Genomic DNA, 6,636 nt, shown 5'->3' with positions numbered 1-6,636 from the left:
TATGATAATTATTTTATGATTCAAGATGCTTTCATTTAATGAAAGATTTCATCAGTTATGTGATGTGGATGGTACCGTCCTTGAATAAATGCTTCAAACTGAGGATCAGTAAGCAAAAGCAATTCTCCAAGAAGCACACAGATAGTATATATTAGGGTTAGGATTTGACTGTTTGCAGGTTTGTTAGCTTGTGAAAACTAATGCTTTTCTCAAAATGTGGTCCACGGATCTACAGCATCAGCATCACCTTGGAAATTGTTAGAAATGCAGAATCTCCATACTCTTCCTAGATTTTTCAGATGATTCATATGCATATGAAAGTTGGAGAGGTCCTGGTCCACTCATCATGCATGGGAATGCAAGATCCTTATGTAGACAATCTTCTGTGACTTTCTTTCTTCCTGGCACAGGTCATCATTCCAGTTCACCCATAGACTCAGTGTCACCTGCATCTCAGTCAAGGTAACCAAGAACCTCACAGAAGTATCATGCACATTATAATTCTGTAGGGAAAGAGATTCCAGAGCAAAGAACTCTAACATCAGCTTCATTCAGGTCCTGTGTTTGCTGTTACCCTAGCACTTGTCACTCAGTATTGGACTAGTTGGGTTAAGTGTTGTCAGTTTCCCACTGGTGTGAAATCTTAGAGGGCAAGGTTGGCCTATTATCCATCTTGTTCCCTGTCAGCTAGCACAGAGCCCCACCTGGCCTGGAGAAGATGCTCAATACAAATTTGTTGAATGACCATGAAGTGAATGAATGAAGGAGTGAATTCTGGGGAATGTTTTGTTCTACCTGGGCTACATCTCATTGATGACTTTCCCAAAGAACTTAAAAATCAGAGGTTTGTTGAAAACATCTGGAAATCCCTTTGCTGACATCTCCACCCCTAACCACAGGTATATTTTCCTTCTAGTTCATAGCAGATGTTCTCTTCTGGCACAAACCAAAGAAAAGAAAATCTATAGTATCCTCTTAATAGTGAATATTTTTAAAAGTTGTAAATAAGACAAACTATTTTCACAGATGGAATTTTTATGTTTTCATTTCTTTTGCATGTTGCAATTTGTGGTAGAAGGCTGAGGTCACGGCACATTCATTCACTCATTCAACAAATATTTATAAAATCCTCTGACATGTGCCAAATGTTAGTGATATTCAGATGATCGATATACAACCTACCCACCCTTATGGAACAGAGGACTGACAAGGGAGATAAGAAATAAATTGTATTAACTAATTCAAAGTAGTTCATGAAATTCAATAAACATTTGTCATCAAACATCAAGTTCCAGTTCCAAATTGTGCAGTTTTAGCTGCTGGAAAGATATGTAAGACAAATCTTCCCTCAGAGCAGATCTCAGCCCAGGGAGACCAACACATTGACAGATCATCTCTCTGCTGTGGTGAGGACAGAGTAAGGAGTGCCAGGATACTAAAAGATCAGAACGGGGGACACCGAATGGGGTGGGGTGAGGGGTGGGGGAGCAAAACAAAAGGTGAATCTTGTGAGAGTTTTTAGATATGATTCCTTTGCTGTCTCAAAGTTGAGCAAGACTGTGCCAGGTGAAGGGAGAGTGAGTGTTGAAGTCAAGTTTTCTTTATTTGAATATAAGATCAAAATACCTAAGTGCCAAAATAAATGGTGCTTGGGAGTTGGTGTGTCCAACCAGTGGATAAAATTTTGATGATGGCCATCTTCATCTTCATTTTTTAAACCTGTTAGTATATTTCTGTAACTAGTTATATGTATAATGTCCTTTGAACATAGGTTCAGAAGTCTAAGTTTAAAAGCCACTTGAGGGGGCTGGAATGTGGCTCAGTGGGAGAGTACTTGCCAAGCATCCAAGACGCCCTGGGTTCAATGTTAAGCATTGCAGGATGGAGGGGAAGCCCCTCGAGAGTTTCAAGCTTGGGCTAAATGGCTCTCCTGGTCTAACTTCATATTATAATGAACTTTTTTTTTTTTTTTTTTTTTTTTTTTTTTTAGGAAGGTATCTGCTGAGAATGTTACTTTTTTGTTCATGTTGTGGTTTGAGTAGGACACTCTGGTTCGAGATTACACACTTAACCTCTTCCTGTTCTAAAATGTTCTATTACATTAGAGTCCACATGAGGATGGAGTTTAATCCACGAAATCTCCCAGCCTTGTGGGCCCTAGGATGAGAGCAAAGAGCTCTTCACATGTGGAATAAAATTGACCAAATTATGCTGTGAATGTATCTGAATATACCATGGTGAATTCTACCTTTATGTCTATCTACAGAGCACCAGTTAAAAATAAACAAACAATCAAACAAATAAATAAATAGAGGGAAGATCAGAGTAAAGGAAGAGGAATTGGGGGAAAGAAGAGGGGAGGGAAAGTAAAATGATTGGAGATTAAAATTGAGCAAATTATATTCCATGCATGTCTGCATATGTCAAAATAAACCTCAATATTATGTATAATTATAATGCAGTCACAAATGCATTAAGAAAACAAACAACCCTCTCACAGCTTCAGTCCCTGACCAAGTAAAGCTTTCTGGTGCCTTCCTATGATATTGGGAGAGAGACTTTGAAAATCCCAAAGCACTTTAGAGCAGAAAAGCTCCCAAATGAGATGATGGTCACCAGGAGCATCAGCAGCCCTTTCTGTCCCTCTCCTCATCTTCGCTCTTCACAGGGGTGAGATGTGATCTCGAGGCTCCCTTTGGTTTTAATTTCTGTTGTGTTTTCAAAACAATGTTTCTCCATGCTCTGGGCATCTCCTTTTTGGTATCCAAAATGCAGCTTATGAGTAACTCGGAGGGTCTCAGAGGTTTTATGTGATGATCAACTGCTCATGAACATAAGCAGGGGCAGACTCCTGTCACCATCCCTTGCTGTGCCTCCCTAAATCACAGCCAAATCCTTTATGTGAGGATTTTCAGGGAAGCCAAAGGTTATGTTCTCCACTTTCTTTTGTAAATATGTCCCAGTACATTTGACCCAGAGACTGGTTCCCTCACAGCTGGAGGTAGAGTCAGATCTGTGGTGTTTATGAAGATTTAAATCACTTAAAATCCAATTTATTTTCCCTTAATCCCCAAACTGTAAAGAGGTACAATACTTTTTATAAGAATTAAGAGTTTCTTTTAAAAATCATTGACAGAAGAAAGTATAATTCTTTAGGTTATAAAGTCTGTACTACATGATGACTTTTTAAAGTAAGTTTTCTTTTTCTCTACACAATGACGACTCCCCACTGAGGCATTTTTCATGTTCAGTTCAAATGATATATAATAAGGACTATGCTAGTTGATTTACTTCCAGAAACTAAAAAGTGGTTGACTTGGTAATGATAATGGTAGCAGAATTGACAGTTGTGCCTTTATAAGAGAATAGAATGTAGATAATTTTCATGCTATTTCTATATAAAACCATAATTCTCAGGACAAAATCCATTTAGAAATAGCTTTAATGGAAAAAACTTGAGCAAATTTCCAGGGTTGGTTCTCATTTTACCTAGGTTTCATGAATTAGACATATTTACTATGAAGTGATATCATAAATACTTAAAATTAAACTACAACTGTCAAGCTGAATTCAATATGCTTTATAATAGAGAATACCTCCTTTTATTTCTATATTTGGTAACTACTCATCCCTCAATTTCATTAATCCATAAAACACTTCCTATTCAATAATACAAAATGGTAAAATACAATATTTTCATTTTTAGTACAATTTTTAAAGCAAAATTGTATCCATGTGTTTGTGCTTGTTTAGGCAAGGGAAGGAAAATGATTATTTTCATTCCCAAGATTGCAGAGTAAGATGATAAACAGCAAATGCCCTTCTTATGAGTCTACTCTTTTTTGTTTTAGAGGTACACTATGTTATTAATAGGGTACGCAGCTGACTCTGGTTTAGTCAGATTTGGGCTGAAATTTAGACTGCATCATTAGCTACTGTAGTCTTACACAAATCAGTTACCTTCTCTGAACCTTAGTTTCTTCATCTGTAGGATTGGTATAAAAACCAACTCATATTTTTGTAAGGATTAGAAATACTGCTTATGTGGTTATTATTGTGCCTAACCCCAAATTGGTGCCCAAATTACATGCCAAATAAATATGTCCACTGTATAATAGATAGATGCATAACATGAATGATAAATAAATTTATATTCTATGCTAAACATAGAATTATCTATTAGACATTTTAAAAGAAGAGGAAATTCTAGTCCTTATTCTCAAAAACATCATGATTCTGCTTGGTGGGATTGGCCCAAAAGATACATGAATATAGCAAATTATAAAATAAGTCAGACCCTATTTAGACCTCTTGATGGGATTGTGAACAGTATCTGAGAGCCCAAAGGTGACACTAATTAATTCTGATTGGGGATAGGGAGTGAGGGTAATCTGAGGCATCAGAAAAAACTTCACTTAAGAAAATTAACATTGAAGAGGCATCTTGAAGAATGAGCAGAATTTTGGCAAACAGAAAAAGGAAGAATAACCCAGAAAGAGCAGATGCCATTCACAAACGTACTGTGGCCTAGAACATGAGATTGCGTTATTTTCCGGCAAAAATGAATACAGAAGGATGACAGACGTAGGCTAGAAGAGCCAGCTACAGGCAAGCTGTGACTGACTGTGAATGCAAAGCCTAGCATTAAGACTTCATTGTATGAGCAATGGTGAACCAGTATTTCTGAGTTTGGAAGTGACATCATTAGACCTAACTGTATAAATGATCCTCTTCCGTGGGGTTGTAAATAAAAGTGACAGGTTGGGGGCTGCTATATTGGAATGAGGTTGGCAGACTTTCTGTAAAGGGCCATAAAAAACTTATTTTTAGTTTTGACAGTCTTATGGTTTACACTGCAACTTATTCAACCCTGAATTTAGTTTGAAAACAAACAGTCATAGACAATGTAAATGGAGTGCTGCTGTGTTTCAATAAAACTTTATTTACAAAAATAGCTGACTGGATTTGTCCTTAATATCCCATGTCCGAGGGAAGTAGGACCTCAATAATATTTGAGTTTAGAAGTACAATTTAGTATGACCTTATGGATGATTACTTCTTCAAAATATGCATATCTTCTGATCAAGTGATTCTATTTCTAGTCATTTACCATAAGGATATAATCTAAACCGTGTATGTGTATGAGGTTGTTCATTATAGAATAGGTAATACAGGAAAAAAGCCTTCACTAGGGTAATGACGGAAGGAAAAAAAAAAGAAAGAAAGAAATCTGGTATACTTTGGGCATAATAAGTTTTGGACTTACATTTAGCATTTGATGAAAGCATGAAGTTTAAGGACATTGAACGAGAATCAAAACTTAAACGTCAGGGTAGATGTTTGAACTGAATTGTTATATTGTGTGCATATGCAAATATATAACAATGAATCCTACCATTATATACAACTCTAATGCACCAATAAAAGTGGAAAAAATAAAAAGGAAATAAAGACTGAAACAAAACAATTTTAAATTTAAAAAAAGCACATTCCGATATGAATCTACATCATGCACAACCATAGAAACCAAAAGATGTACCTCATTTGTGTACAATGAATCAAAATGCAGTCTGTAAAAATAAAAAAAAAATTAAAAAAAGCATATTCCAATAAATAACTTGTTTTGGGCATACAAATAAGTAAATAAACTATATTCTGACAAGAAATTTGATATGGGCATGGAAAATAAACATGTATGATATCATGTACAGGCAGAAATCACAGAGGTAAAAATTATTAGGTTTGACTGCATAAGCAAGGAAACCATAAAGAAAATTGTTACATTGAACCAGTGTAGACTAATAGTAGACTGTTTTTCACTAAGAAAGGAAATTTCATGTGATCTAACATATACAGGTAAAGAAGAATGTTTACAACAAATATGAGAGAGCAGAATAACGCTTTTATGTATAAAGAGCTCTTAAAACCCAGTAAGAAAAAGTCAGATTTTCCAGAAAAAAGAAACTGGACAAAAGGTATGAATGGGCAATTCACAAAACGTTTCCAACTTAAACTATTTGAGGAAATATTCAACCTCACAGATAAATAAACACAGCAATAACTATGAATAACTTTTCAACTGGAAATGAAAGTATTTTTAAAAGCCTCTGTCTCCGTTAGAAATTCTGATAATTTCAAAAATCCAAGGAAAATAGGAAGGAGCTCAATAATATTTAGTAAGATTTATAATGGCTTTATGAATATTTGCTCAAAATACACTTTCTTTTGACCAAGTGATTCTATTTCTAGTCATTTACCTTAAGTATATAGTCTAAAATGTGTGCATATGCATGAGGTTGGTCATTATAAAATCAAAGACTTACCATTATCAAGTTAAATGTCTAACAGTACCCAGATATTTGGTCAAATATTATTTTGAATGCTTCTATGGGGCCATTTTTTGGATCAGATTAATACTGAAACCCAATGTATTTTGAGTAGGTCAGACTGCACTCCCTACTGTGGATCAGCTTCACCCAGACAGTTGAGGACCTGAATAGAACAAAGACTGACCTCCTCAGGGTCAGAAAGAATTCTGCCAACAAACATTTGGGTGTGAATTGCAGAATTAACTCTTCCTCAGACTTCACCCTGCTGGATCACACTGCAGATTTTAGACATAAAGCCTTTGTAATT

The sequence above is a fragment of the Sciurus vulgaris genome (genome assembly GCF_902686455.1).
Source record: "Sciurus vulgaris genome assembly, chromosome: 3".
NCBI lineage: Eukaryota > Metazoa > Chordata > Mammalia > Rodentia > Sciuridae > Sciurus > Sciurus vulgaris.
Note: the sequence above shows the minus strand (reverse complement) of the source record.